General features: G+C 35.6%; 1 pseudogene; it reads left to right on the top strand.

Annotated features, from left to right (window-relative positions):
- The first annotated feature begins 21,326 nt into the window (after nt 1-21,326).
- LOC118518901 (periphilin-1 pseudogene) lies at nt 21,327-22,522 on the top strand (annotated as a pseudogene).
- Nucleotides 22,523-24,702: the final 2,180 nt, after the last annotated feature.

Raw genomic sequence — 24,702 nt, 5'->3', positions numbered from 1 at the left:
CAAGAGTCCACCCTTGATTACCTCGGCACCTTTATACATCCTTCTATAGAAAGCCAAAAACCGGAGCTCCTGGGTGGCTCAGTCAGTTTAGCATCTGCCTTCAGCTCAGGTCATGATCTCAGGGTCCTTGGATTGATCCCCACATTGGGCTCCCTACTCAGTGGGGAGCCTCTTTTCCCTCTCTCTCTGGCCCTCCCTGCTGCTTGTGTTTTCTCGCTCTCTCTCAAATAAATAAATAAATAAAATCTTTAAAAAAAAGCCAAAAACCCAAACCCAAACAAACAAAAAATGCTGGAGTACAAATCTGAAGTTTAGAAAAGACATAAAATAAGTAGATGATATAAAGATTATATGTCATCTAAGAAGTTTTATACAATGACATTCAAATTCTGATTAAATGAAATGGAATTTTATACTCTGTTTCCTTCTTATTAAGATAAATTTAAAAGTTAAAGTTTAACATCCCATTGGCCTGGCTCTTTGATTCCAGATCTGTGGGTTCTAGATTTCCAGAAAATATACTGGGACAACACCCTGAATTCACAAAGTATTGTCTCCTAGATGATGCTAACCTGTATTTAAATAAGCCATTACTTTATTCTACAAGGTCATATATTTCTGTATGTTAAGGTTCATATTAAGGCTGGAGAATATCATACTTATTATTCCCATTGCCTAACATTTACCACTGTGATGTGATTTCCTTATTCAGAAGCATTGCTGCATGTTATACTATAATAATGTACAGTAAGTCGAACATACACATCTGGAAGAGACCTGATTGGCATAGGAATAAAATATAAGTTCAGAATGTGTTAACTTAATTGAGGACAAATTACTACCTTTTGCTTTCTGGCAGGAATCTAGTATAGTTTACTTATCATTAGGCACCTGGCTAGTTCCACTAAAGTATGGCCATACTGGAAGCTGAGACAAACTGGGCATTTGCCAGTGCCCAAGTCAACCCTGGTGAAGCAAAGACCTTATTATGGAGTCCATGTATGTTTTTTGTCCTTATCTGTAGTCACTTAGTTTGAGAGACCAAATGATCATGCAATGAGGAGCCAAGGAAAAGTAGGTTGACTGAAATATACAGAAAAGTTATGGATAATAAACAGCCTTCTCTGTAGTAAGGCCCCTTTGGTAAGCATTCCTATGGGACACACATATTAACTGGACCTATTCTGAAAAGTCAATTCACTGTGGTTTTTTATATTTTTATTATCAATCTTCTTATCTGTCCTTTCAAGTCCTTGGTTATCTGAATAACTGTTGGTTCCTTGTATCCAACCATCTCTATTTCCATGAAAAGTAGAAAACAAGATCTTCCAATATCTTTTCACTTTGAAGATTTACTTTGTTAATGTCCCTTATAACCATCCCAAATGGAATAGTATGGTAATAGACCATTTTCAATATATGCCACTTATCAATCAGAACTTTCTGTAAAAGAGGCTTTTTTTTTCTTACTTATTTAACTGATGGCCTAAAGTTTTGCAGACATATATGTACATGTCGAGACAGGTACTGCACTGGGTCCATAGTTGAACCACAGGGCCAATCAAGAAATTTCTATCCTGAAATTTACTTGTGTCTGAAGTAACTATTCAAGCTAGACATCAGATATGTCAATTCTAGTTAATCGAATAGTCCGTTATTTAGGACTCTGTGGCTAGATGTATCTGAAACCACTTGATTCATTCTGGGCAGCTCTGGTCACATGATCAAATGTCACCTAAGAGTCATAATTCACCCTCTATCATATCCTGGTAGAAATCCAAAAAGCTGATTTGTCGAAGATATTACTTTCTTTTTTTAATTTTATTTTATTACTTATTTATTTATTTATTTTTTTTTTGAGAGAGAGAGAGAGAGAGAAAGGGAGCAAGTATGAGTGAGGGAGGGGCAGAGGGAGGCAGAGAGAGAGAATCAAGCAGGATCCATCCAAGCACAGAGCCCAACATGGGGCTCAATCTCACCACCCTGAGATCATGACCTGAGCCAAAATCAAGAGTCCAATGCTTAACCAACTGGTCCACCCAAGCACCCCAAAGATGTTACTTTTTAAAGATGGAATGGCTGTGCTTCAAAAGCTCGTGTCATTTTCTATGATCTTCTAATGCAGGCTGCCATCATTATTGTTAAGCATCCCAGCTGACCACAGATACTTCAAGCACACAGTAACACTGGGGAACATAGGCAATTTGAAGAACTACTTATTCCTCAGTGCAGATACCAGCTGCATAGCCATTTCTTTCTTTGCATCTCCATAAAATTTGGTAAATTTTGAACCAAAAAGTAAATCAAGTCAGAGCAGAATTAGTAGGATATGTTAAGGTCCATAATAAAGGCCATGGCAATAATAATAGAGGAAATGAGACTCAAATGAGAATTGTTAACATGAAGAATAGCTTGGGTTAGTGACTGATTATGTTAGGAAAGAGAAAGGAGTTGAGACGGTGCCTAGATTTCATGTTTTAGCAATTGGTTTAGTAAAGGTACTCTTAACAAAAATATGGAATGGAGTAGAGTCTCTGGAAAAGGGAAGAAAATGAGAAGAATTAAATTTTTTAACAGGCTTACTTTGAGGTGAGGCCTGTTAGATATGAAAGGCTGAAGCAGAAAATAGAAGCCTGAGCTACTGATTTAGTAGTCATAATATTTGGCTATTGGTAATTGAATCCATTGAGGTTAGTAATGTATCCTTTAAAACTGAAATATAGAGCTGTTGATGCACAACTATCATTTAGCAACCTAGATGTTCTTGGCAGTTTATTGGCCAATCTTTCCGTTATTGATATTATTAATTCCCCAATTGTGTTAAACCACAGTCACTTAAACATTTAATATGTTTAAAGATTTTGTGGATCAGGGATTTGGGGAAAGCTCATATGAGCAGCTCTTGCTTAGGGTCTCTCATGCAGTTTCAATCATTTGTTGGCTGGCACTCTGGTTATCTGAAGGTCTGACTGTGTCGATGTTGAGGATGGCTCACTCACATGGTTGCTGGCTGGAGCTCAACCGTAGAGTTGACCAGAGTGCCTTCTCATCTCGATGTAATGTCTTCTTCACAGGATTATGGCCTCAGGGTAGTTGGAATTCTTACAAATAGCTGAAGATTTCAAGTGTGATTGTACCAACACAAAGCAGAGGTCCAGCTAATTGCCTTAAAAACCTAGACTCAGACTTAATGTAGTTTCCCTTCTACTGCATTTTGCAGGTAAGAATAAGTCATGACTTTCACCACAGATGTAAGAGAAGATGACATAGACTCCTGTCTCAATGGGAGGAAAATCAAGATTTTTTTTAGATATGTTTAAAACTGCCAAGTTTCCTTGCTAATGGGTTTCCTCTTAGCTCCCTCGTGTTAGTTTCCTATAACTGTTGTTAACAGATTACCACAAACACAGTGACTTACAAAAACACAGATTTATTACATTACTGTTCTGGAGGTCAGAAGTTTGAAATGGGGTCTTACGTGGCCTTAATCAAAGTATGCTTTCCTTCCAGAAGCTCTAAGAGGAGAATTTGTTTCTTGCTTTCTCTAGCTTCTAGAAGCTGCCCACATTCCTTGGCTCCTGGCCATATCACCCTGACCTCTGCATCCATGTATCACCTGTATCACATGTTTTTTTGGGCTCTAATCCTCCTATCTCCTTTTTATAATGACCCTTGTGATTACATTAGGCACACTGGATAACCCAGGATAATCTCTCCATCTCAATATCTTTAACTTAATCACATCTCTACAGCCCCATTACCATGTAAAGTAACAGGAATTAGAAAGTGGATATCACTGTGGCCCATCATTTGGCCTATCACACCCCTTGATGAAAACTAGAATGCTTACAATGTCTTGATACAACAGTTTGCATGTAAACAGAACAGACAGATATATGAATATTGATCAGTTGGTCACCTCAGTCTACTAGGATCTATAGTTTCAAAATGTATTAATATTGATTTTTTAAGATATTTATTTGAGAGAGAGAAAGAGAGAAAAAGAGAGAGAGTGCACACGTGTGTGAGCAGGGGGAGGGGCAGAGGGAGAAAGAGAAGCAGACTCCCTGCTGAGTAGGGAGCCTGATTTGGGGCTCAATCCCAGGATCCTGGGATCATGACCTGAGCCAAAGGCAGAGGCTTAACCAACTGAGTCACCCAAGTGCACCTCAAAATGTATTAATATTCATAAGAGCATGTCAAGATAATTTTGCTCAAGTCTATCATTTTATAAGTTATAAAGCTAAGTTTTCATGAGATTAAATAATGTATTCCAGCCAACAATGGAAAAAGCATACTAGAACCTGATCTGCCTTGTTCCTAGCCTATTGCTTATTTAATTACACCACCTGCCCTGCAAGTTAGCAGAAAGTCATAGTCTTGGTGACATTGAGTTCCAAGAAAAGCAGTGAAAAAGTATTCAGAAAGAATGAATCAGGGCTTAATAGAAAATCTAAACAGACCAATAATGAGTAAAGAGATTAAATAAGTAATCAGAACCCACCTCACATAGAAACCCTAGAACCAGATGGCTTTACTGGTGAATTCTACCAAACATGTAAAGAATTAGCAACAACCCTTCTCAAACTCTTCTAAAAAGATTGAAAAGGAGGGAACACTTCCAAACTTATTCTATGAGAATAACATGGCCCTGCTATCCAAGCCAGATAAGGATACTATCAGAAAAGGAAACTTTGGACCAATGACCTTGATGAACATAGGTGTAAAAATTTTCAACAAGGGCGCCTGGGTGGCTCAGTCGGTTGGGCGACTGCCTTCGGCTCAGGTCATGATCCTGGAGTCCCTGGATCGAGTCCCACATCGGGCTCCCTGCTCGGCGGGGAGTCTGCTTCTCCCTCTGACCCTCCCCCCTCTCATGTGCTGTCTCTCTCATTCTCTCTCTCTCAAATAAATAAATAAAATCTTTAAAAAAAAAAAAAATTTTTCAACAAAATATTAGCAAACTGAATTTCAAGAACTCATTTAAAGAATTATACACCATGACCAAATGGGATTTACCCCTGTGATACAAGGGTGGTTCAACATATGAAGAGTAATAAATGCATATGACACATTAAAAGAATGAAAGATAAAAATCACATGATTTTTGCAACAGATGTAGAAAATCACTTGATAAAATACATCTTTTCATGACTAAAATCTTCAACAGATTTGGTATAAAAGGAACATACCTCAACATGATAAAAGCCACATGTGACACACTCACAGGTAATGTTATACTCAACAGTAAAAATTGAAAAGAATATTCCTTTAAGATCAGAAAAAAGACAAGGGTGCCCACTCTCACCACTCTTATTCAATATAGCACTCAAAGTCCTAGCCAGAGCAATTAGGCAAGACAAAGAAATAAAAAGGCATCCAAATCTGAAAGGAAGAAGTAAAATTGCTGTTATTTGTAGGTGATATGATCTTATCCAGAAAATCCCAAAGAGTCCCCAAAATGCTATTGGAACTAATGAATTCAGTAAAGTTGAATGATATAAAATCAACATATGGAAATAGTTGCATTTCTATACTCTAATAACATAACATCTCAAAAAGAAATAAAAACTATCCCACTCATAATAGCATCAAAAACAATAAAATAAATAGGAATATATTTAACTAAGGAAGTAAAAGATCTGTATAATAAAATCTGTAAAACTTTGATGAAAGAAATGGAAGCCATGAACAAATGGAAAGACATCCTCTCTTCATGAATCAGAAGAATATTATTAAAATGTTTATACTTCCTAAAGCCATTTACAGATTTAATGTAATCCCTTCAAAATCCCAATGACACTCTCCACAGAAACAGAATAAAAAGCAATCCTAAAAGTTGTATGGAACCAAAAGAGATTCCAAATAGCCAAAACAATCCTGAGAAAGAAAAACAAAGCTGGAGACAGCACACTTCCTGATTTTAAACTATACTACAAAGCTATAGTATCTAAAACAGTATGGTACTGGCATTAAAATAGACACATAGACCAACAGAACAAAACAGAGAGCCCAGAATCAAATTCCTGCATTTATGGTCACCTAGTATTCAACAAGAGAACCGAAACACCCAATGGGAAAAAGACATTTTCTTCAATAAATGGTGTTGGGAAAACTGGATAAACATATAGCAAAATGAAATTGGACATTTGTCTTACATCACTCACAAAAATTAACCAGAAGTGGATCAAAAACTTAAACATAAGACCTGAAAACATAAAACTCCTAGAAGAAAATACAGAGAAGAAAGTCTTTGGCATTGATTTTGGCATTGGATATAACACCAAAAGCTCAAACAACAAAAACAAAAATCAGTAAGTGAGACTAGATCATATTTAAAAGCTTCTGCATAACAAAAGAAACAATAAGATGAAAAAAAAAACAAACTTACAGAATGAGAGAACATTTTTGCAAACCATACTGGATGAGGGATTAATATCCAAAATACATAACTCATACAACTCAATATCAGCAACAAAAACAATCAAATTTTAAAAATGGGCAGAGAAACTAAGTAAATATTTCTCCAAAAAAGACATCTAAATGACCAACAGGTACACACACAAAAAAATGCTTAACATCACTAATCATCAGAGAAATGCAAATCAAAACCAAAATGAGATACTACCTCATACCTGTTAGAATGCCTATCATCAAGAAGATATAACAAGTGCTGGCAAAGATATGGAGAAAAAGGAACACTTGTACACTGCTGGTAGGAATGTAAATAGGTTCAGCCACTACAGAAAATAATAAGGAGGTTCCTCCAAAAAGTAAAAATAGGTCTACCATATGATCCAGCAATTCCACTTGGATGTAGCCAAAGGAAATGGAAACAGGATATCAAAAATACATCTGAAAAAAAAAAAAAAAACATCTGTACCATTATTCACAATAGCCAAGATACAGAAACAACCTAAGTGTCTTCCAAAAAAATGCATAAAAATATGTAATATACATATGCATATATATATTACATATGTGATATAAATACACATATGCACACACATATACAATGGAATATTATTCACCCACAATAAAGAAGGACATCCTGCCATTTGTGATACCATGGTTAGACCTTGAGGATATAATGCTAAATGAGACAAGTCAGACAGAGAGACACAAATACTGTAATGATATCATTTATATGTGAAATCTTAAAAAAAAGCAAGCTAGTAAAAACAAAAAGTAAAATGGTAGTTACCAAAGGATGGGGGTGAGAGGTTAGGACAGGTTTTTTTTGTTGCTGTTTTTAAGGATACAAACTTAAAATGAATAGTAAATAAGCTCCAGAGAACTAAGGCGCAGTATCATTAATACAGATTAAAATACTGTATTAGCATCCTCAAACATGATAGAGTAGGCAGTTAGCTAGATATGAGCGTGGAATGGGACTGTTCCATTGTTGAAAAAGACAGAAACCACCAACCACCTCCAGAATGCAAGCAGCTGGGAACCCCATCCCACCCCCCAAGGAATATGCTAGTACTCTTCCCTATAACCGCTGTCCTAAAGTAACCTCTAACTTCATTATAATACATTTACTTCGTGGTTTTGACCCCCTTTGGGAGGATGGCTGCCATGACAGTTCCAACACCGACCACGTAGGGCTAACATCTCCTCCTCCCAACCAGTAGGAAGTGTCCCTCAGAAGATTGGAGGCAGCCTCGGTCAGAGACCCATAATCCTTGCAATTATCAACAACCATACAACCCTGACCCCTAGTGCAGTTGCCACCGCTGTCCGCTCTCCTACTCTGAGAGTATACTTTCGCTTTGTCCACTATTAAATTCCTGCTTGCTTCAGAGTTTGGCTCCTAATTCTTTCTCGGTGGAACTCAAGAACTCGGGCCAGGGAACAGGACTATCTGCTAACAAACATGCTTAGAGCGCACATCTTAATTATTTTAACCACTAAAGAGAAATGATAATTATGTGACACCATAGAGGTGCTAATTATCACTGCAATGGCAATATTACAATATATAAATGTATCAAATCACAATGTTGTTAAACCTTAAATTTATACAATGTATGTCAAATATATTTCAATTATTTATTTATTTTTTAAATTTAAAAAAATACAGAAAAATCATTTAGACTCGAGCCTTTTTTTATGCTAACTGCATCAGGATGAGAAACTGCCATAAACAGGATGTTCACCATGATGGTGCAGCTAAAAAGAAAATCACTGGCCTAAATTGGGGTCACTTAGGCCAAGTTATTGATTTGGGGCTTAATACCTAACCTAATTGCACTTCATAGCTGCCCCAGAAATGAGGTCTTAACTGGTCAGTCAGGAATTTTCTGATAAGCACCAATGAGGTAATCTGTCACATGGGCCCTCTCCATCCCCCTAAGCAAGATAAAGTAATCTGCATAAAACTTCCTGCCCTTCTCCCTAGGGGAAGCTGACCTTCCTGAAACAATTCTGTCTTTCCTTTTGCTAATAACTTCTTGTCTCACCCTCCTCTCTATAAAAACCTTCCATTTTGTGCAACTCCTTGGAGTTAACAAGATAGGATTCTGTCCCAATTCATGAATCATTTAATAAAGCCAATTAGATCTTCAAATTTATTTGGTTGCATTTTGTTTTTTCAACAGTACCGAAATTAAAACTAATCACCCATACCTACTGTCCACCTTTAAACCAAGCTAACTACTTTATCATTTTGTTTCTATCCCCTGTGGACTTGTTATTTATTTTCAGTCTTTAACAGCATATATACATAATTTTACTTTCCATTTGGACTAAACCTAAGTAAGTGCCTCAGTGCTAGAACTGGATATATCTTTTCACTTTAACCTGTACTTATTCCTAAAGGACTGAAGTATTTGCTGAAGCTGCAGAATTCAGTAATACCATATATTTTTTTTTAAAGTTAGTTTACTGAGTAAACATGGAGGTACATATTTTTTTTTCTTTCTTAAGAGACTCCTTTATTCATTTATGTTTCTAATAATTCAAAATAATTTTCTGTGTTTGTGACAGATGGTTTAGGGACACCAATCATATTTCTGCAGTATCAAGCCACAGAATTTAAGTCCCAGTTCAACAGCCCACAGAGTGAACTATAAGGTGGTTCTTCAACCTCCTAAGGTTGTTGTCAGCATGACTGCACATTATACTGGAAAAACTGGTTTATAAGTTGAAAAAATGTTACACAAGGACCAGATATTATTTCTATTCCCCCATTCCTTGCCTTTCTTCCAGTGCAGCTATTTTTCCTATAAATCAGTAAAGCACCATGTTTATCTCTCAGTCTAAAGAGCACCTTCAGGGATGCTGTTAGTGTATGTTTTTTAAACACCAGAAAAAAGATTAAGTCACACAGAAGAAAGAGTGTGGCTCAAGAACTGAATTTATCCATGTTAAGAACAATGTTTTGAAGGGCATCATAGAGCAATGGTACATCAGAGACTCTAGGCCTGCTTTTTGCCTGCAGGGTAGAAGCAATGTTTGCATATCATTACCTTTAGCTATGCTCTGCTCTCTTTGTCCTGTCCTCTCACAGTGTCCTTATGCTGGTTTTATCCTGAGAAAACTGCTGAAATTGTTAAATATACAGATTGTTGCATTCCCCTTCTGGAGATTCTGGTGGAGTGGGTTCAAGATAGGGACCAGGAATCTATATTATTGATCTTCCCCAGATGACTTCAATGCAGCCAATAGATGAGCCAGGAAACAGAGTCCCATTATAGTCACTGTAGACTCTGGTCTTAGTAGAGTCATAAAAATAGACCTAAATTTTATTTACAACTCAATTTATGGATTTAGGTCAGTTATGAGACCTAGTTCTCTTCATGTAATTCCTATACTACTTTATGAAATTTGCTGAAGTACTTTGTCTCCCTAAGGGACCTGACTCGAAAAGCATCATTACAACTGCTTCCCCCCTCCAAATTTTCTCTCTTCAAAACCCTTTTTCTCTTAGACCTGTCGTGTGTAAAGCTCTTATTTACTAAATGTTTCCTTTGTGTTATAGTAAATGAAAGTTGAATTTTGAGAAAGTGTTTTCTTTTCAAGAAATAATTTTTTTTCAACATGTATTTTATGTTTTGCTAGAGTTTCCTCAGCTACACCATGGACAATGTGCTCAGTGTTTACTATATTCTGTTGTGTTCATGTGGAATTGGCTTTCATTCAGTGTTAGAAGATACATACAAATGACCTCATCAATGATTTGGGAGAAAAGGTCAAGGAATACATCCTTTATTTAATCCTTTAGTGTTTTGCGCAGAACTTGTGCGTTTTACATAACACCGACTCAGGGAGGAATAAGCCCATTGTAACGTTTCCAGTATTAGATCTTGCAATCCTTCTCAGGGGCAGTCATTATTGCCAGTCTCATCTGGAGAAACCTGGCTCAAAAGTGATTTTCAGGAAAAGCTCACACAAAATCCTAACCCACCACTTCTTTTAACGATTTTGCCTACAGTGAGTATCCCTGTTTGGGGATGCAGGTGTTGGAGCTAATAGACCTGTGCCTCTTTTTCTTCCTTTTCTTTCTTTACTTTTCTTTTCCATGAGCCCAGGAAACTCATTTGCAAATACATGTATCCACATTCTCCCATCTAGAAAGAGAAATGATGATATAAATGGGATATTCTTAACTGAGTTAGGGAAGATTAGGTCTTTAAGCGTCTAATTTTTCTTAAATATCCTTCCAGGGACACACACACCATCTCCATCTTTTCCGCAGCCTTATTCTTCAGTGGTGCCCAAAATGACTACTACAAATACATAGGCTATGTGGTATTTAGGACACAAATCTGTGTAAGAAGGGACTTTTGTGTATTTAGTAAGTTGTTGCCTTTGCTTACACAAGAACTAATTAAAGGTGTACCACTAATAGCTAATTGGGTCACTAGGTCATAACTTAGGAATAGAAAAAATCTAACTTGTTTAAAATATAGTTAAGACATTATTCATAAAAGAATGGATAAGAAATATGTAATTTGAAATAGGTTGAGTCACAGCTTAAAATCAATTAAGAACAGTTAAATACTTATAGATTACACTGATTCTCTGTACTGTCAATTAAAACACCAACAAATCAACCGAAAACTGGATCTTACATTTTCCTGAATAAAAACAAACAGTTCTAATATTCAAATATTTCCATTTAAATAACTACAAATAAAAGCAGTACCCACAATCACTCAATCCCAAACATTTAATAATATATAGAGTAGAGCTGCCTACCTGGACTAAATTAATCTTTACTGTATGTTATGACCTTTCCTATAACTTTTTTATTATGTGATTGTCCTTAGTGATATTTTTCTGATGTGCCTATACCTTTCAAACCGCAGAGGGGGAAAAAAAAAGAAGAAGAAGAAGAACCTAAACGAAAAGGTCACAGCCCTGCACGGTGTGCAGCTCCAATTTCAAGGGAATATGAAATTCGGATACTGAGTAGCTCTGGATCGCTTCCATGAAGCTGTCAGGAGAAAGCAGCAGCCTTTAATGATCACAGGCCTCTATGTTCAATTGAGTGTGACTAGATGAAGCAAGAATTCAAACTGCGTCTCAGTGGTGAATTGTCTGCTGATTGAGATGTAGCTCAGTGAGAGGAAAATGCTCCCAAGGGACTGTGATTCTATTGAGAAAGCAGGAGCAAAACCTGATTTCAGGCTTGGGAGTGCACTTCAATTTAGGTGCAGTGTAGGATTCTAATCCAGGAAATAAGCAAAGAATGGGTTGAAATTTTTAAAGTGCTTTCCTTTTTTTGTTTATTAGATATTCCAAATATTGCTGAGGAACTATTTTTTATTTCACAAAACCTCAACAAAAAGTAATTTTCAGTTCAGTAAATCATGACATCTTTATCAACTTTTTATCCTCTACTTACACCTAGATTTCCAAATAGTATATATTACTTAAGTCAAAATAGATCAATTTGTATTGAAATAAAAGCAGGCCAAAAAGTATAATAGTATCCAACTTATTTTTTGTGCATATTATTATTTATATGTAATAAAACTACATTTTATCACACAACCTAAAGACTGGGCTATAAAAGGCTATGAAGAAAATTTTAGCAGAAAGGTATAGAGGTCAGGTGATCCAACCCATCCATTTCACAGATGAACAAACTGAAAACCTATAGTATACTCTAACTGGCACATTAACATATCCAACATACTTCTCTCTCTTTCTATTTTTAGTAAGAATTTTCAAGTTTTAATAATGAATAATTTTGTGATTATATGATAAAAGTTCTTTCCTTCTTTTAGTGTGAAAGCTCAGTGAAAATTTCTCTGATTTCTCAAATCATATTTCCCTGCTTCTTCATATTCACTGTATAGAGAGCATGGCTATATCATGGGTCTTACATTTATATTTGTTCTGTTAAGGTACTAGAAAAAACAAACATAAAATCTCATAATTCCAATTTCAAATTATCACTAAGGAATCTTGCTAGAGCACCTAGATTCAGTATTCATCAAATCCTGCTAGAGGATTGGACTACATCGTATAAAAATTATTACCAGCTTTCCAAACTTGAAGCTACAAAAGCAGAGCAGTGGGTTATAATGAATTCAAAACATACACAAAAAGGAAATAGAAATTTCCTCTTCAACTGTATAAGTTCCTTGTGATTATACTTCTTTGTAGACAAAGCTGCCATTTTTTTTAATCACACCTAGACATAAGCACAATGATTTGCATATAGAAGGCATTCAATAGCAAATTTAGTATTCTAAATTTAGATAAGTAATAGATATTATGATTTAAAAAATTTTAACTTTACTTTTATTACTTCCTTGTCAAGGTCAATGTCATTATCTTTACCGACATATAAATTAAAAACAAACTTTTATATATCTGTGAAAAAATCTACGTATATTTGTGGATAACTATATAAAGTCAGTGTAAGTGTTGAATCACTATATTGTACACCTGAAACTAATATTGTACTCTGTTAATTTAAAAAAAAATGTGTATATATGTGTATGTGTATATATATATCAAAAAAATCAGCATGTAGGAATGTATGTATAAAATAAAAAATAAGTAGCTCAAAAGAGCATACAGATAAAGACATAGATGAAAAATCAGTAGATGTGAAGTGCATACAATTTTTGGTGTTCAATGCAGATGGAGGACATATAAAAAAATGTCTTTAAGCCTACAACAGATCCCTCTTCACAATATTTACGTATGTAATTTCTAGTGTTATTCTAGAAGTGATCACAGCGCTAATTTAGGAGAGAAATAAATTTTAAAACATCTGGTGTTCTTTTTACATGGAATATATTTTGCACTTATAGAAATATATTGCTAAGAAGGTACTTCTACTCAAGACTTAGTAGGGGATGAAATTCATAGATGACAAAAATTGGTTAAAAAAAAATTCCCCAAGAGTACCTTTCCTGCATCATTGCTTAAGCCTTTTTAATGAAAAACTATGAATTTAAATTAGAAAGTTTAATAGATGCAAATCAAGAAAATGAAAATTAAAAATGCAGGTTAGAAGAACATTGTTACAAAGGTGCTAAAATAGCAAGGTGATTAAAAAGTTTCTTGGTATTCCACTATGGGTAAAGAGTTGTTCAATTATTCACAAATACCCATATGGCAATGTACATTTTAATAAGATTTAAATACCTAATGGCTGTCTTTGGATATATCATGGTACAATACCTAGTTAAAATTCCTTTAAACCCAATAAAACTCCAAATTGTATTAATTGTCTGTGATAGTTAATGTATTTGAAAAATGGAATGATTAAGCACTCATTCTCAAATTGTGAATATACCAAAAAAACCCCACAAAAAACCAAAATTGCACAATTAACATTTCTTATTATTTAAAATTATTCATTTTTCCATTCCTTGTCTCCAATTCAGGTGATTATATTAGCATTTTTTAAATTCCAGAATTAAGAACCCCAAATTTATTTCTACATTAGTTTAAATCTTAGTTTAGAGTTTTAAGAGAGTCATAAAATTTTATCACATAGATCGAGAAAAATCAATATGTGAGGCAGAAGCACCAAGAGTGACATATTGTTACATAACTAACAAATTTGTTTCAGTTCCTAATGATGTGAACCAGAAATTCCATTAGTGACTTTTAATTCCCAGTTATAATTCAGCTATGCGCATGAACATCCTAAGTCTTAATCTTCACATAAAAGTCACTATGTGAGGTAGATCCCTGCTTTGAGTATAAAATTATTATCTTTAACATGGAAATCTAATATTTATAATTAACAGTCAATCATTAAGCAGATAAATAAGTATTTCATAAGGGAAAATTCAATGTTTTCAAAAAGATGAAATTATAACTGACTTATTTTATAGCTAGACATAATTATTAGGAGAAATATTAAAAATATTTATATTGAAGAGTGTTTATGTATGATAACTTTGGAGCCAGAATGGTGGTTTTATCATAAGTATAGCACTAGCTCAAAAAAATAATAATAATAACTCAAAAAACCTAATAAATGGTTTGCCTGGGAATGGAAGACATTGGGAATTAAGGCTGGGACTAGAATGCAGAATCATTCTTAAGTAGGACCTGATAAAGTACAAATTCCCAGTATCTTTCAATATTTCATTGTGTCTACCATCCCCTGGTTTCCTTCTAAGGTTGTTGTTGTTGTTTGTACTTTTTTGTCTTTAATACTTTTGAGACATACATAAAATGCACAAATTTTAAGTGTACACATCTATACATTTTTATATGTGAATACACCCATGTATTTATCATCAAGATCAAGATGTAGACTATTTCCAGAAGTTTCCTTCATTCCCCTTCACCTTGAACCCTCAACTTTTCCTTATTCTGAGGTGACTACAATTTTGACTTCTATCACTCACTTTGTTGGTTTTGCCTGTTTTTGAATATTTTTACAAATATGAACTTATAAAGAATACTATTTTGTCTGACTTTTTTTGTTCAACATTATGTCTATGAAATTTAGCCATGTTATTGTGTGCACTTTTTTTTTTTACATTTAAAAATTGCATATATGTCAAGGTTTTCTCTTCCTTTTGGGAGATATTATTATTTGTCACATCATCTCATGGATTCAAAACCTCTGGAGATGACACATTTGAACACTGCAGATTAAAATATTAACAGAAGGATACTGGCTACAGTTTGTGACCTGATTTCTAAGTCAAGGGCCAAGAGTGTCAGGTCTAAACCTGGAGAAGAGATTTTATCCCCAGTATGAAGAACTCTCAGAACAAGACATACGGCATTAGCCAAATTACCTAATATCACAATTTCTTCATTTTTTCCCAAATCTGCCAAAATTTAAAATTAGAAGAGTCTGTAGGAATATAACAATAATAGTCTTTTAAAATGGCACATGTACTACTTCAAGAGGCTAATGTCATATCTTGGGTTACTCTGTTTTGAATTACCATCTGTCCGATCTCACTACCTCCAGTGAGTAGTTCTATGGACTAACTGATATTATATATGATCCCAGTCGATGTAGGAACCATAGCATTTAAGATTCTCCCCACTTTCCATGAATCTTGTAAAGCCTGATATGAAGATCTTGACTATCAAAAGAAAGCTATCCAATATTCCTTTGAATGGTTAAGGTTTTAGATAGTGAGTAGAGACTCAGTTTTTTTCTCTTTCCAGAATCAATGTCTTTTACCACTTCCTACATGGTAAGAGTCTGTTCATTCATGTAGCCCATTTAGCAGTGTTTCTTAGGACACAGGCTGTGCCTCCTGCACAGTCCTTCCCTGCTCTGTGCTCCACTCAAAGCGGGTAGCCTTTCATACCACTCAGTCACAGAGGACCAGGGAATGTTCCTACATGTGGAATATGCTGAATTTAGGACAATAGCCAAACTATGGAAAGAGCCTAGATGTCCATTAACAGATGAATGGATAAAGAATAGTGGTATATATATACAATGGAATATTATGCAGCCATCAAAAAAACGAAATCTTGCCATTTGCAATGACGTGGATGGAACTAGAGGGTATCATGTTAAACAAAATAAGTCAATCAGAGAAAGACATGTATCATATGACCTTACTGATATGAGGTATTCTTAATCTCAGGAAACAAACTGAGGGTTGCTGGAGTGGTGGGGGTGGGAGGGATGGGGTGGCTGGGTGATAGACATTGGGGAGGGTATGTGCTATGGTGAGCACTGTGAATTGTGTAAGACTGATGAATCACAGACCTATACCTCTGAAAAAAATAATACATTATATGTTAAAAAAAAAAAAAAGATAGTAGGAAGGGAAAAATGAAGGGGGGAAAATCGGATGGGTAGACAAACCATGAGAGACTATGGACTCTGAGAAACAAACTGAGGGTTTTGGAAGGGAGGGGGGTGGGGGGATGGGTTAGCCTGGTGATGGGTATTAAAGAGGGCACATATTGAATGGAGCACTGGGTGTTATACACAAAGAATGAATCATGGAACACACATCAAAAACTAATGATGTAATGAAGGGTGACTAACATAACATAATAAAATTAAATTAAATTAAAAAAAAAAGAACCCAAAGAGATTCTATGTGTAATTGTTCATCCTTTTCATGCTAGGAGATTCAAAGTATAATAATTACCTTTAACTTTAGAGGGCATATCTAATATTGCCCTGGGCACTGGATTCCTGGACTCCTAAAATTTATGCATGTGTCTAGATCTATAGAGTTTATCTTTCACCTCTGGAGCACATGTGTCTTACTAATGCTTCAAGTTGCTGGCTACCTCTTGTTCATCCGGACTGTCAGTATAATGTCATTAATGTAATGGATTAGTGTAATACTTTGCAGGATGTCTAGATACCCCATATTTTCTTAGACTCTATTATGTTAGAAGGTGGGAGAGTTAATATAGACTGAGACAATAACTGTAGATGTTTATCTATTTATTTTTTTCCTTTCCATGTAAATTTGAAGTATTTCTTATCCTCTTTGCTAATTGGGATAGAAAATAATTTATCCACCAAATCATTGGCTCTTATAACCTACCTGTGTTATACAAGACTGCTACCAGAAGAAAATACTGCAACTGGTATCACAGGTGCAATTGGGGCTACTATTTGCTTGAGCAAATAGTAATAGTAATATATTTGAGCAAATAGTAATAGTAATATATAGTAATAGTAATAGTAATCAAAAGTCATGCTGGTGAATGTTTTTACAACTGTCGCTTTGTACTGGGGTCTATCTATGCTTCACCTGCATCATTGATAGTCTTCATTGCAGCCAGGCAATGAATAATCCAGTTCTAAAACCCCATCTTAACCATGTTATTGCTGGTGGGTTGTCTAGAAGCAAGTGCTGAGACAGATTTCAGTGCATGGTGATAAGGATCAGCACCTGTGGAAAGAAGGGGAAATAAAAGAAGGAAGCTAAAGTATAATGTAGACCTGAAAAAAACTTTGGTCAACCTGGTAGAGAGTTCTAGAACAATTACTGCCACACAGATTGTTCCATAATAGGTAGAAGGGGCTGTGCCTAGCTCAAACAGAAGATATAGACTTTTCTGGGAAGGGTGTAACTTTGGACAAAGTGGTTCTTTATTGAGGAAATCTCCAAAGGAGGTGTCCACTGAATGTACTTCTTACTACCAGGCAACAAGTCCTTCCTTGAAGAGAGCTCTGGGTGGTGCATCTCTGTGCCTACCACAGATGATAATATCTGTTCTATGATACCTTCCCAACATCATCCTCATGGATTCCTAGATCACCTGATGAGTGTTCAAATCAATTTCCAAAAACAAAAAAATCCCATCAAGCTTAACTGAATCCATTTGTTCAACTCCACTGTTACAAGGAGTTAAGCTCCATGTTAAGTTCATGGAAATATTTGTTAAAAGAATTGTATTTGTTAAAAGAATGCCTAGTAACCAGCAAAGACAGGGTCCTTTGTGGGCAAAATAATTTTTTCTAATGTGATGTTGCTTGGGAGGGCCTAAATGTTAAGGTCCGTGTCTTCAGTGTAATTTCTGGAAAAAGTTCACTCTGACCTCCCTGAACTGAGAGGTCTAAGTTTGGAGGGAAATTTGACAAAATCATCTGAGGGAATGGATGAGAGTGTGTCCATTTCACTGGTGGTACCAAGAAACTGATTTCCTTGTATTAAGGGCACTTCATTGTATTTCTGATAAGATGACTTTCCAGAAAGTAAAATTTGTTATGTTCTGGCTTTTAAATGGTGAAATATAAATAAATTTCATAATTTATCTGAAATATATATATATATACAGTATGTATTACAGTACAAAAAGAGAAATATCTTTACCCATGTCCATGGACCACATCCTCATCAACTTTTACATTTTCATATACTCTCAGGAAATACATGATTTTTAGGCATTAAAACATCCAGTCCTGTGTAAAGTAAAAAACAAAAAAATAGAAACAAAAACAAAAAACCCTACACTCTCAGTTTCAAATATCCTTCTTCCTTAACTTGGTCTTCCTTCCCCCTGGGAAGCCTGTAGGTATCAAGGCACATGATCCCTTTCTTCTCTATATCTCCTGTAGTAATCTGGGATGGCTGAACTGCCATTTGTTGTAAAAAATGCCACTTCTAATTGACGTTTACAGCCTATACCTTGGTTTCTTATCTAAATATACATGTCAACATTGTTCTGCTGATATCAACCTGCCCCTGGGAACAAGGATCTCTTGTGTGGGGTTCTTTTCAAAATAGCTCATAGTTGATCCTATTTTGCAGGGTCTATGTCTGGTCCCCTAAATCCTTAAGCATCCTTTCTTGATCTTTAGTCCCAAAACAGATGATTTCAAAAGTGAGCCAGAAATCATTCCCTGAACTATTCCATCTCCAATGCACACATGCCAAAGTCCATGAATACTTATCTTGAACTTTCCTTCACATAGCTTAAAGTTATATAGGTTTATCTCCAAAAGCACAATAGGCAGACAATTCCTCTGAAATAAATCCATGCTCTGCAGTCTCTACAACTTTCAAACAAATCTCATTTATGTTCTGAGTTGGATAATACACTAAGGGTCACAAACCAGTTTCAAAATATTTTATCCAGTATGATTTAGGGGATATAGTTCTCATTTTACCTTTCCACAGGAATCTACTGGGATCTCTGCCCAAACTTTTAACAACAGAAAAATTCTCATTTAACGTATTTGCATATACAGACTATCTTTTCCCAGCCATGGAGATTCAACATAATCCTTATATTGTTCTTCTACGGAAGAGGAAAAGTCAAGTCAAGAGAAGAGAATGGCCTAGGATTTCACAAAGGGAAAATGTCAAAAGGATTAAATTCCAAAATAGATTACATATAAATACTTTGATGGTTCTATGTCTCTTGTACAAATATCTAAATGTAGCATGCCTACTATATACCACATAATTTGTTCTATCTGACTCCACACTATCCTTGAAAATGTGGTCCAATAAATGCCTCCATTTATTGGATGAGGAAAGTAAGGATTGATTTGTTAAAGTTTCATTGCAAGAAAATGGTGGATCATGTTTCAAATTCAAGTCTCTCAGAGTCCAGAGACCAAGCTTTTCCAAGGACATTTTTCTAGTCAGTATTTATTTATGATTGGCAATAAAGAGAGAAGTTAAAGACCCTGCTTAATCTGCTTACATTCACTTATAGATCTGGGTTATGAGAGTCAATTTTTAGTTTTAATGTAACTCTTGTCATGCCAGTAACAAATTTTCACCCAGGCATTGGTTTATCTTTAAACAATGTAATGTGTTTGCACTGAAAAAAAATATTATCCAAGATTGAAATGGGTAAATTTAAGAAGACTCTTTGGGTGATAAGACAAATCTCAATATGAATGACTCCACAATGTAGGTATTAAATGATAGTTTGTATATATTCTAATTGGTGGAACTTAATATATATTTGCATATATATGACATGTATCAATGTCAGATAGATAGAACAGATATAGACATTATGTGTATATATGCATATTTACATAGAAGGAGAGTAGAGGGAGAGAGAAAGAAGACACACATATATATATAAAAGATTCAGGGGCACCTGGGTAGCTCATTCAGTTGAGTGACTGACTCCTGATTTTGGCTCAGGTCATGATCTCATGGGTTGTGAGATCAAGCCCCATGTGGGGCTCCATGGTTAGCAAGGAGTCTGCTTGGGATTCTCTGCCTCTCCCTCTCCCCCTGCTCCTCCCCACATTTGTGCATACTCTCTCTCTCTAAAGTAAATAAGAATAAAATCTTTAAAAAAAAAAACATGCATTTGCACAAGAAAGCAGAACACAAAACTGACGATAGGCAACATGACTTAAATTGGTAAAATGAACAGGAAAGAGGTGTTTATTTAGACCACCTCTAAGTAGCTAGTGGTTCTAGCCACAGTAAATATGTTTTAGGGACCTACTATATAACGGGTGAATAAAATAGAGCCATTTTCTGTCTTAATGGAGCTTATACTTCATTGGATTCAACAGCTAAACAAGTTATGAAAGTATGTTAGTTTGGGTACATGGTGGCTGCCTCCTCAATACTTACCACTTAAGTCATGTCAGTAATTAAAGATAATTAGCAAACCCTCTGTTTCAAACAATTGTAATTACACTTGCCTAATACTTTCCAGAATATTTAGCAATTTACTTTGTATTGCTTCTTCTATGAAGAGCCAATCTTGGGTTAGAAAGGATATTCCCTCAGTAGGCAAATAATTCCTTAAGATGAATCCACAAAATGAACATTTAGTGACGAAGGCTATGAAATTTATCAACTAATACAACTTAACACTTGTAGAAGCCAAATTGTCTTAGAAATTTAGACTAGTGAATGTTTTGCGTGTCAAGAACTCTTGGACTCCATATCATAGTTATGAAACTTAAATATCTGCTTATCATTTGGATGAGGTCATACCATTCACATCTTTGGAATATCTTAGTCAAACTTTGGTTTGAAATTGAGCATGAGGAGAAGCTGAATGAGAAAAAGTTATAGTATTTCAGCCTGGACCTAATACGAACCTAAACATTTTCTGTTATGGTCCTAAACAAGCTCAAAATGACCAGGAAGCCAGGTCACTGCTGCTGCTGCAGCTGCTACCAGTTGAAGAACCCCATATTGGCAGCACTGATTGACAAGGCAAGTCCATTGCATCAGGGCACCAGCCAGAATGGGCCCACAGAGGACTTGACTTGCCTAGTGACAGGCTGGAGAAGTTTTGATATATAATATGTAGGTGCATTATGCCCATGGGGACATTGACCAATGGAAGGCGGGTTTTAGCAGGGAGCTTTAGGATAAATTCTTCTCCCTTCCTTATTTAGAAAGGGCTCTTTTAAGAAATGGCACTCCACTTGGTCTCCATAAAGATATACAGGGAATCATTTATGGGGTCTCCCGGCAGCCCAGAGTCGGAGATTGTTGAAAACTTTAAATTTGATTCCTGAAAGGACTCAATGGCTTACAGAAGGGATGAAATGTGGTCTGAAGGGTGATATGACTATGAAAGACTTCCAAGAGAACGAGTACCTCCTCAAAATCACCCCAGTGATGGCTACCATAGAGTAGTTAATATTGTGCCAAAGAAACCATCACTGCTAGACAGACCTGGTGAAGGAAGCTACAATAGATATTACAGTCATGTTGATTACCAAGAATATGACGAGGGCCGCAGTTTTTCTCATGATCGAAGAAGTGGTCCACCTCACAGAGGAGATGAATCTGGCTATAGGTGGACAAGAGATGATCATTCTGCAAGTCGACAGCCTGAGTACAGGGACATGAGAGATGGCTTTAGAAGAAAAAGTTTCTATTCTTCCCATTACACGAGAGACCGGTCTCCTCATAAAAGAGATACTCCTTTTTTCAGATAATCACCTGTAGGTCGAAAGGATTCTCCACACAGCAGGTCTGGCTCCAGTGTCAGTAGTAGAAGCTACTCTCCAGAAAGAAGCAAAACGTACTCTTTCCATCAAGCTCAACATAGAAAGTCCATCCGTGCTGGTGCCTCCTACAAATGGCAGAATGAAGGAAATCCAGAAAGAGGTAAAGAGAGACCTGTTCAGTCTTTGAAAACATCAAGAGACACCTCACCCTCATGTTCTTCAGCAGTTCCTCCATCAAAGATGTTAGACAAACCCAGTAGGCTAACTAAAAAGGAACGTGCTGAGGCTGCAAGCAAGTGGGCTGCTGAAAAGCTAGAGAAGGCAGATGAGTGTAACTTACCTGAAATTGAGTATGAGGCAGGATCTACAGCACCATTGTTTATTGAGCAGGGAGAGGAACCTGAGTCAAATGCAACAGATGGCATAGAATTATTTGAAGACAGTCAACTAAGCAGTCTCTCTAAAGCAATAGCATCAAAAACAAAAGAGATTGAACAGGTTTACCGACAAGACTGTGAAACTTTTGGGATGGTTGTGAAAATGCTGATTGAAAAAGATCCTTCATTAGAAAAGTCTATACAGTTCGGATTGAGACAGAATTTACATGAAATAGGTGAGAGGTGTGTTGAAGAACTCAAGCATTTCATTGCAGAGTATGACACCTCTAGTTAAGATTTTGGAGAGCCTTTTTAGAAAATTACTTGCTCAGGCAACAAAAATGTTTCTAGGGTTTTGTTTTTTGTTTTTTTCCTGGATTGTGTAAATCCTTAATATATGGAATTTTTGTGATGAAGAGAAATACTTTGATAGTCGACTACATTTCCAATGTCAAGTAAACATCTAATATAGTCTAAGATATTTTAATTAGAATTTTTAAAATCTACATGTGGAGCCTCGTAGTCCATACTTCTCTTTTTCCCCCCTAAAATGATGGGTCAGTTAATTTTTCAAGCTTTGAAAAAGCAGTCCTGGAGAACAGCTCATGTTCTATTGTATTCTACAGTATGTGATCATTTGTTTTGGTCATACTAGTGTAATTTATTAGGTTAGAGATCATTCCACTTAAAACATTTATAGTCTTTTTGCATTTCATAGTCAGTGATACCATGTGAAAATGTTAGAATTCTGAGTTGTGATTTTATTGACTTGCTGCTTGCTTATTTTAGGCTTTGTAACTTTTAATATGTTCAAGTATACTATCCAAATAAACTGAATACTTAAGCGTCTACAGAAAAAAACAAAAAAACAAAAAAGATATACAGGGAATCAGCATTTGGCTACTTCTTGCTGGGATGGAATCTTATAAGACTATTTCTTAAAAGTCCCTGCTAATTTGGTGAAGACTTACCCACTCCGCCTTAAATAAAAGATGTCCTACCAATTTTCCCATAACTAAATCTACCCTTTTGTTTACTATTTATTTCTTATTTTACTTAAAAACTATGGATAGAGTGCTTACTGCATGCTAGTAACTATTCAGGATATAGCACTAAAAATAACTGAAAAAGCTTCTGCCCCCATGGAGCTTACATTCTAATGTTAGAAAGTAAAATAAACAAATGAATACATATACATTTGTGTAGCAATAGCAGGTAGCAGTAAGTGCTATGAAAAAAATAAAGCAGGGGTGAGGAAGATGCGTTGACTAGGGAAGACCTATTCAAGGATCTGACACTTGACCATAGATGTAAATGAGCTGAGTGAGCTGAACAAATAGTGAAGGAAAATGACATTCTAAAAGGAAGAGCTAGAGCAAAGGGCCTGTAGTAGGTGCATGAACAGTGGTTGCACAGGAGTTTAGTGTAGCTAGAAAAGTAATTGAGTCTGATTTTCTTGTTTTAGGAATGCAGATTACCCTCTAAGGGTATGAAAGAAAAAATACAAGCACGATAATAGCATTTTTTCTACACAATGAAGGATTATTCATGGGTCCCCTTAATCTTTGCCAAAATGAGCTTTACATACCTTGGAGGCAGGGCAAACCTTTAGTGATGTGAGACAATGTACTAGTAGTTACCTAATTAAGCCTCCTTCCTCCAAAACATTCATTATATCACATGTTTTGTGAATGAAAAAAAGCTATCATGTCCTTAGATATCATGAAAGTATTTGTGGTTATTAAAAGTGTTTAGGGTGGTGACAAAAGTGTTTTTGGTTATTAATTTTTTTTTAAAAATTCTATTAAATCTTAATAGATTTTTTTGTGATAGATTGAAAATGTATTAAATTTATAGGCTGGTCATTTAACAGTCTCTTGTGAGAGAATGTGAATATGATATCAATGGAAACATTACTATCTATTCAAACCAGATTTTTTGATTCAACAAATATGTATTATGTGGCTATTAAGTGTCCTGCACTGTGCCAGTTTCTTTGGGCATATTAAGAAACAAAACACAGGAAAAGCTCTGCCCTCTCAGAATGAATTCCCTGTTTTGTACTTTTAGATCTATATCAGATTTTAAGTGGAATGATAATTTCTTCTGTAAAGTAGTAACTATTCTGAAAATTTACCAAGAGCCAACTTTAGGCATAGAGATAAGGAATTAAGAAAGCTACCATGGGGGTACCTTTGTGGCTCAGTTAGTTCTGACTCTTGATCTCAGCTCAGGTCTTGATCTCGGGACATGAGTTCAAGCCCCACATTGGGCTCCACTCTGGGTGTGGAACCTACTAAAAAAAAAAAAAAAAAAAAGAGGAAAAAAGGGAAAGAGGGAGGAAGGGTGGGAGGGAGGGAGAAAGAAAAGGAAAAAAGACAGCTTCCATGAACATAAGAGTTCTATTTCTGTGTTTTCTATTTTTTTATATCAGTAGCAATAATAAATAACATTTTTAATAAAATGGAACGTCATTAATAGCATTTTTAAATAACAGCATTT

The sequence above is a fragment of the Halichoerus grypus genome, chromosome 3, assembly GCF_964656455.1.
Source record: "Halichoerus grypus chromosome 3, mHalGry1.hap1.1, whole genome shotgun sequence".
In the NCBI taxonomy this organism is placed as follows: Eukaryota; Metazoa; Chordata; class Mammalia; order Carnivora; family Phocidae; genus Halichoerus; species Halichoerus grypus.
Note: the sequence above shows the minus strand (reverse complement) of the source record. Positions and strands in the feature narration are given on the sequence as shown.